Below are 6759 nucleotides of genomic sequence, written 5' to 3'. Positions count from 1 at the left end.
TGAGTTATTTATGATGTTAGATAAGCGTTTCCTTGTGTTGCAGAGTTTGTCTGTGAAGGAGAGTGCAGCGGAGAGCTTGTGACATCACCCTGGAGGTGTGTGGTGTCAAACCAATGAGATGCGTGGAAACGCTGACAGGCTCTGTGAAGGGAGAGTGTACAATGCTCTCTAGCATGCAGTAGAAACAAACAATCCAATTAGCGTGATAAAGATAATATAAAGTCAACTTTAGAGAGGATAAGTTGTATGAGAACTGTGTATATAAATTGTTAGGAAATACCTTGTCCACAATCTCTGTAGTCCTTGATAAATGGAAATATAACACAGATGAGGAAGTTTGTTGGTTTTGAATGTTGAAATAAATGGCTGAAAACAGTTCCAATGTTAATGTCTTTAAATCCAACGATAGTGTGGAAAGATTTGCAGGCTTTAGACAGCTGAAGAGCTGTTGAATGTTCTTGGGGGATATACCGGTTCAGTGCAGAGAACCCTTTTGCTACACCACTTAGAACTATTGGCAATAAGCCATAGGAATCCTGGGAATTTATAGACTTCCCTTAAAGAGACATGATCCCACAACCAAGACACATGACAATTAGAGATACTTTTTTTATATTAGAGGTGGAGTATCCAGATGAGTTTGTTACAAGAAAGAAATTTTTTAAGAAATAAAACCATGCTAAACTAATAACAGAAATATCTGTTATGAGTGACCAATGAAATGGTTTGTAATTATGTGTTTTTCCTAATGTTTGCACAAAAGTATGTGCTATTAACAATTTAATTGTTGCAGTATCTTACAAAAGATTGTAAAGGGCGTACCTTTTAATGCCAAGCCAACCGCTCTCCATGAAAAGATAGAAAAGTTCTACATTTTATATTTATTTTATGTGTTAGTTCGTTATAAAAAGTTATTGTGCCAAAATATTTCCACATTTTTTTTATATTAAAATGTTAATATAGCAATTTTCATACAATCGTTCTATTTTATCTTAAATTTAGTATTTTACTTTTTATTTAGTTTACTTTCTTATATAATGGTTTATAATGAAAAAGTTCAATATTTTGTAAGATACTGCAACAATTAAATTGTTAATAGCACATACTTTTGTGCAAACATTAGGAAAAACACATACAGTAATGTTTTAAATGCTGAAATGTGTTGGTGGGATCAAATCCCAACCCTTTCCTCAGTAATGTGATCTGTTCTGATGTTAAAATGGTATCAGATATGTTTATGAGAGACAATCCTTCTTGTGTCCCTCTGTTTCCTAGTGGATTTCCTTCTGTCTCCTTCCAGCTCTCCTGGTTCATTTCCTAAAGGGAACCCCTGTGTCTTTCTTTCCTTAGGTCATACCACTGGCTCATCATCACCTCAGTCATCGTCACTCAGCACCTGCAGAGAAAAAGAAGAACAGGAAGACAGGGGGGAGAGGAAGAAGGGAAGAAAAGTAGCAGAGGGTGGAAGGGAGGTACAACTACCATCAGTGACATGGGAATCTGGAGAAAGCCACCTTGCGGTCCTTCTTATGCTTTAAAATGGACTTTGGAGTTGAAGTTGTATTTCCTCCCTTGTTCCTAGATTGTCCTTCATTAGCATTCCCATTATAGTGCTTGCGTGGTCTCCTTTGAAATCTTGACCAATTGTACACTCTGTTATTCATTTAGTCCTCCCATTCTCTGTTACATTTATTGCCTTTATGTGTGGCAAGTTCCTCATCCATCTTTTGAACCTTATCTTCAAGGCATTTTTCATGAACCACATATTTATCATCAGCTTTCATGGGTTTAAGATTAATTTTAACATCTGTGATGCGATCCTTCAATTTTTCCCTTTTAATGTTCTTGCTCCTATTAGCAATATCCTTAAGGGTAAGAGAACAGGTGGTTAGTGCCTCATTCCATTCCTGTAGGTGTAAAGGGTCATCTAAATCAAATGAAGGGAACTTCTTTATTCGCAATCCCCTTGGAATTCTCTTAACTGTAAAGGGACAGTCAAGTACAAAAAATAAATTTAAAAAATCATGTTTCAAATAGGGCATATCATTTTTTTTTTTCAGCATGTAATTTTATTGATTTTATATATCAATACTACATCAACAACATTGGAGGAATACAATTAAAAAAAAATAGAGCGTAGTATACATATATTGACAGTATAAATTCTTATTCGGCTTTTAGCTTGTAATTCTTCTGAACATTTAAAGAAAAAAAAAAAGAAAAAAACATGCATATCTTCTGCAATTCACACTCAAAAGTATGTACCTTCATATGAAGCGAAACAGAGAAAAACAAAACAAAAATCAAAACAAGCAAGAACAGAAACCAAGAGAAAACAAAACAAAACAAAACAAAACACCTAAAACAAAAACCAAAAACAGAAAAAAAAAAGAGACCTTCCCTCCTCTCGATCTCCCCCTCTCTTTCCCATTTAGATCATCCTGATATCACCACCTGTCTAGTAGAACTATTTCGGAGTTTCTGAACGGGAAGATCATATGATCAATTTCAGAAGGTGGGAATATCTTGATAAATTTAGCCCATTTCCCGAAAAAAGTTGATATTTCTTGTTCTGAGTTCAGATCTGTAACTAGTTGTTCAATTAGAAATTGTTTTTTAAGGTAGTTCCTTACTTCTATAATTGAAGGGATAAATTTGCTTTTCCATTTTTTAAGAATTAAATTTCTGGCTGCCAAGATAGTTAAGTTTACTATCCTAGCGTCAGTAAAATTCTCATAGTTAGTTATCAGAAAAATAATTATGGGGAATGTGAGGATAAAAGAAGTAACTTTCAACACTTTAAGTAGCCAGAATTCAATTTTCTTCCAGAATTGTTTGAGTCTGGGACAATTCCAGATCATATGAGCTAGGTCTGCTGCTGGTAAGCTGCATTTTGGACATTTGTTAAAATTTATATTGTGCCATTTATAGCCTTTATCCGGAGTAAAATAGGATTGGTATAAAAGTTTTATATGAGACTCTCTCCAGGTTTCAGCTATGGAAGACTGAAAAAGTAATCTCAAAGATTTGGCCACATGTAAATCATCTTCTATGTCAATGTCAATAAGGTTTGTCCACTTTTGAGCTATGATCTCTAAGTTTGAGCTTCCTTTAATTGAAACGAGATGCCTATACCATGGGGCAATGGAAAAATGCCCTGCTTTAGATAAAACTATCCAGTTCTCCAATTTACCCCATGACCAGCTCCATCTATATTTACTGACCAATTGTATCGCGTAGTGTCTGGCTTGTAAATATGCGAAAAAGTCCTTATTATTGAGATTAAACTCCCGTTTCAAATCTTCAAAAGATTTGATAATACCTGTCTCTGGATTGAAGATTTGTGATACCCGTTGTAAGCCTTGATTATGCCAGTGTTGTAGTAGAGCAGACTGTGTTCCTTCCTGGAATTCGGGGTTCCCCAAAAAGGTTTGAATTCTTGGTATACTGGAATCTACTTCAGCACATGCTGCAATCTTCCTCCATGCTAAAATTACCGTATAGATTGTTTTGAGGTTTTTCACTTGTTTGGGTATTAAGTTTAAAGGAAGATGGAGCAACGATATAGGCAGCAGTGGATAAATCATATTTGTTTCGAGATCATACTCTGAGAAATGATTTGACTCCGCAATCCAATCTGCTACTATGCGTCCTAAAAAAACTAAATTGTAAAGATATATATCGGGCAATTGCTAAACCCGCCAATTGCTTGGGTAAATTTAATCTCTGCAGGGAAATTCTAGGTTTTTTTGAATTCCAGATAAATTGACAGAGCGCGCTGTTGAATTTTTTAATGTCATACCCTTTCAGTATGATAGGAATATTTTGAAACAAATAGCAGAGCTTCGGAAGTAATACCATTTTAAACAACGCAATACGTCCAGATAGAGAAAGAGGCATATTCTGCCAACTTTTCATATAAAGAATAGCTTGTGTGAGAATTGGAGAAATATTTAGAGAATACCAATCTTGAGGGTCAGCAGATACCATGATCCCTAAATATCTAAAAGTTTTAGAGACCATCTTAAAGGGATTATCTATAAGAGAATTATCTTTTATTCTTAACCATAAAAGTTCTGATTTCATTTTATTCATTCTGTAGCCTGAACAGCCACCATAGAGATCAATTATCTCTAGGAGCTTTGGAATGTTTTTATGGGTATTGGATATATATACCAATAGGTCATCTGCACATAATGCGACTTTAACCTCTTTTTTAGAGATTCTAATACCTTCAATTAGTTGTCTAATTTTGGTGGCTAGTGGTTCGATTGCTAAATCGAATAATAACGGCGATAATGGGCAACCTTGCTGTGTACCTTTTTCTAATCTTATTTTTTTCGATAACACTCCATGTGTGACTATACAAGTGGAGGATTGTAAACAGATATTTTTAACCAGGTTAAGGAAATTATTCCTCAATCCAAAACGCTCTAATGTGTCGATTAAATATTCATGACTAACCCTATCGAATGCTTTCTCAGCGTCAATTGCTAATATTGCTGCATCCGGGTAATTTGTAGTCATCCTATCCTCTGAATTTTTAAAATAGTCAATAATCATTAGAAGTTGTCTAATTTTCGCAGCTGAACTTCGTTTAATTAAAAACCCCACTTGGTCTCTGTGAATGATCTCAGATAATCCTTTTTGTAATCTCTTAGCTAAGATAGTAGTTAATATCTTGTAGTCCGTGTTTAGTAATGCAATCGGTCTATATGATTCCCTGTTATGTGGATTTTTTCCTGGTTTAAGAACGAGTATGGTATGAGATTCCACAAAATAGGGAGATATTTGAACATTTTCCGAAAAATAGAAGTTATAAAGTTTGGTCAAATGGGGGGTAATTGAATATTCTAAATTCTTATAGAATTCGTTTAGTATTGCGTCTGGTCCAGGGGCTTTTTCGAGTTTTAGTGCATGAATTGTTTGTGATACTTCTAATTCCATAATAGGAGCATTTAAAGTAGTATTAAATTCCTCATTGCATCTTATGATGGGTAGATTTTCCCAGAATCTGTCCTGAGCTCCCTTCTCAATCGTGGAAGGTGAATAGATAGATTTGTAATACTGGAAGAAAGATTCTGAGTTTTCCTCAGATGTATTGAGCCGCTTCTTCTCAACCTGTAAGTATTCGATTGTGTTAGATTGTCTAGAGTTATTCACCAGTTTAGATAGCAATTTACCAGATTTGTTGCCATATTTATACAGTCTAGATTGGTATTTTAGATCTGCTTGTACTGTGTGAGCGGTTATAAAGGTATCTCGTTCCTGTTTTGCTTTGATATATTTTTTCCAATTTTCCTCATTAGAGGAAGAAAGGTATCTATTGTATGCATTCGCTACCCTAGCTGTTATCTGTCTCTCCTTTACTCGGGAGTCACGCTTAATTTTTGTTGTGTAAGCGATAATGTCCCCTCTTAAAACGGCTTTCGCTGTCTCCCACAAAGTCGATGGGCTAGATACTGAGCCCTGATTTAATTTGAAATATTCTTCCATCTTATTTTTAAGCCAGTTTTTATATTTCAAGTTTTTACTAAGATATTTTGGGTAAAAAAAAGCGTGCCCCTTTTGGGCGAAGATTCTGAGTTGGGATGTCCAGCATTATGGGGGCGTGATCTGAAATACAGATTTCTGCGATTTCTGCTTTAGCCCCTGTATGATATAAACTATCATTTATTAAAAAGAGATCAATTCTTGATAAGGATTTAGTAGCTTTTGAGTAACATGTGTAATTCTTGCTATCCGGGTTCTGAGCCCTCCACACATCTCTAACTGCCAGATTTAGGAATATATTATTATATAGCTTTGTTTCTAGATTATCTTTTTTAGTCTTCCTTTGTAAGGCCCCGCGCCTAAGTCTATCCAGAGGGAACCGTGGAGACATATTAAAATCTCCAGCCAATATCACATGTCCCTCTGCAACCTGGAGAATTTTAGCCTGGAGAGAGTCCCAAAACCGATAATCCATTACATTAGGGGCATATAAATTGCAGATAGTGTATATTGAGTTTAAGATTTTTATTTTTAGTATTATATATCTGCTTTCCGGGTCTATCAGTGTTAGTAATTTATCATGGATTAATTTTTTCCCTAGAAGATTAGCTACTCCTTTTTTCCTACTTAGTGAGGGAGCAAGCAGTACCTCTGCGACCCACATAGATTTTAATTTTAATGATTCCTCAGTGTTTAAATGTGTTTCCTGTAATAGCGCTATAGAGGTATTCAATCTCTGTAGATGCGAGAGAATTGTTTTCCTCTTAATAGGGGAGGTTATACCCCCTATATTCCATGAGGGCATATCATTTTAAACAACTTTCCAATTTACTTTTATCACCAATTTTGCTTTTTTCTCTTGGTATTCTTAGTTAAAAGCTAAACCTAGGAAGACTCATATGATAATTTCTAAGCCCTTGAAGGCCGCCTCTAATCACATGCTTTTTATTTGCTTTTCCCAACAGGGGAGAGCTAGTTCATTTGAGTCACATAGATAACATTGTGATCATGCCCGTGACTTGTGGCAGACACTAAACTAATTGACTAAAATGAAAGTCAATAGATAATAAATAAAATGTCATGTGATCAGGGGGCTGTCAGAAGATGCTTAGATACAAGTTAATCACAGAGGTAAAAAGTATATTAATATAACTGTGTTAATTATGCAAACCTGGGGAATGGGTAATAAAGGGATTATCTATCTTTTAAAATAACACAAATTCTGGTGTTGACTGTCCCTTTAATGTAATGATTAAAGGACACAAC

The sequence above is a fragment of the Bombina bombina genome, chromosome 4 (assembly GCF_027579735.1).
Source record: "Bombina bombina isolate aBomBom1 chromosome 4, aBomBom1.pri, whole genome shotgun sequence".
In the NCBI taxonomy this organism is placed as follows: domain Eukaryota; kingdom Metazoa; phylum Chordata; class Amphibia; order Anura; family Bombinatoridae; genus Bombina; species Bombina bombina.
This window is presented reverse-complemented; position numbering follows the sequence as displayed.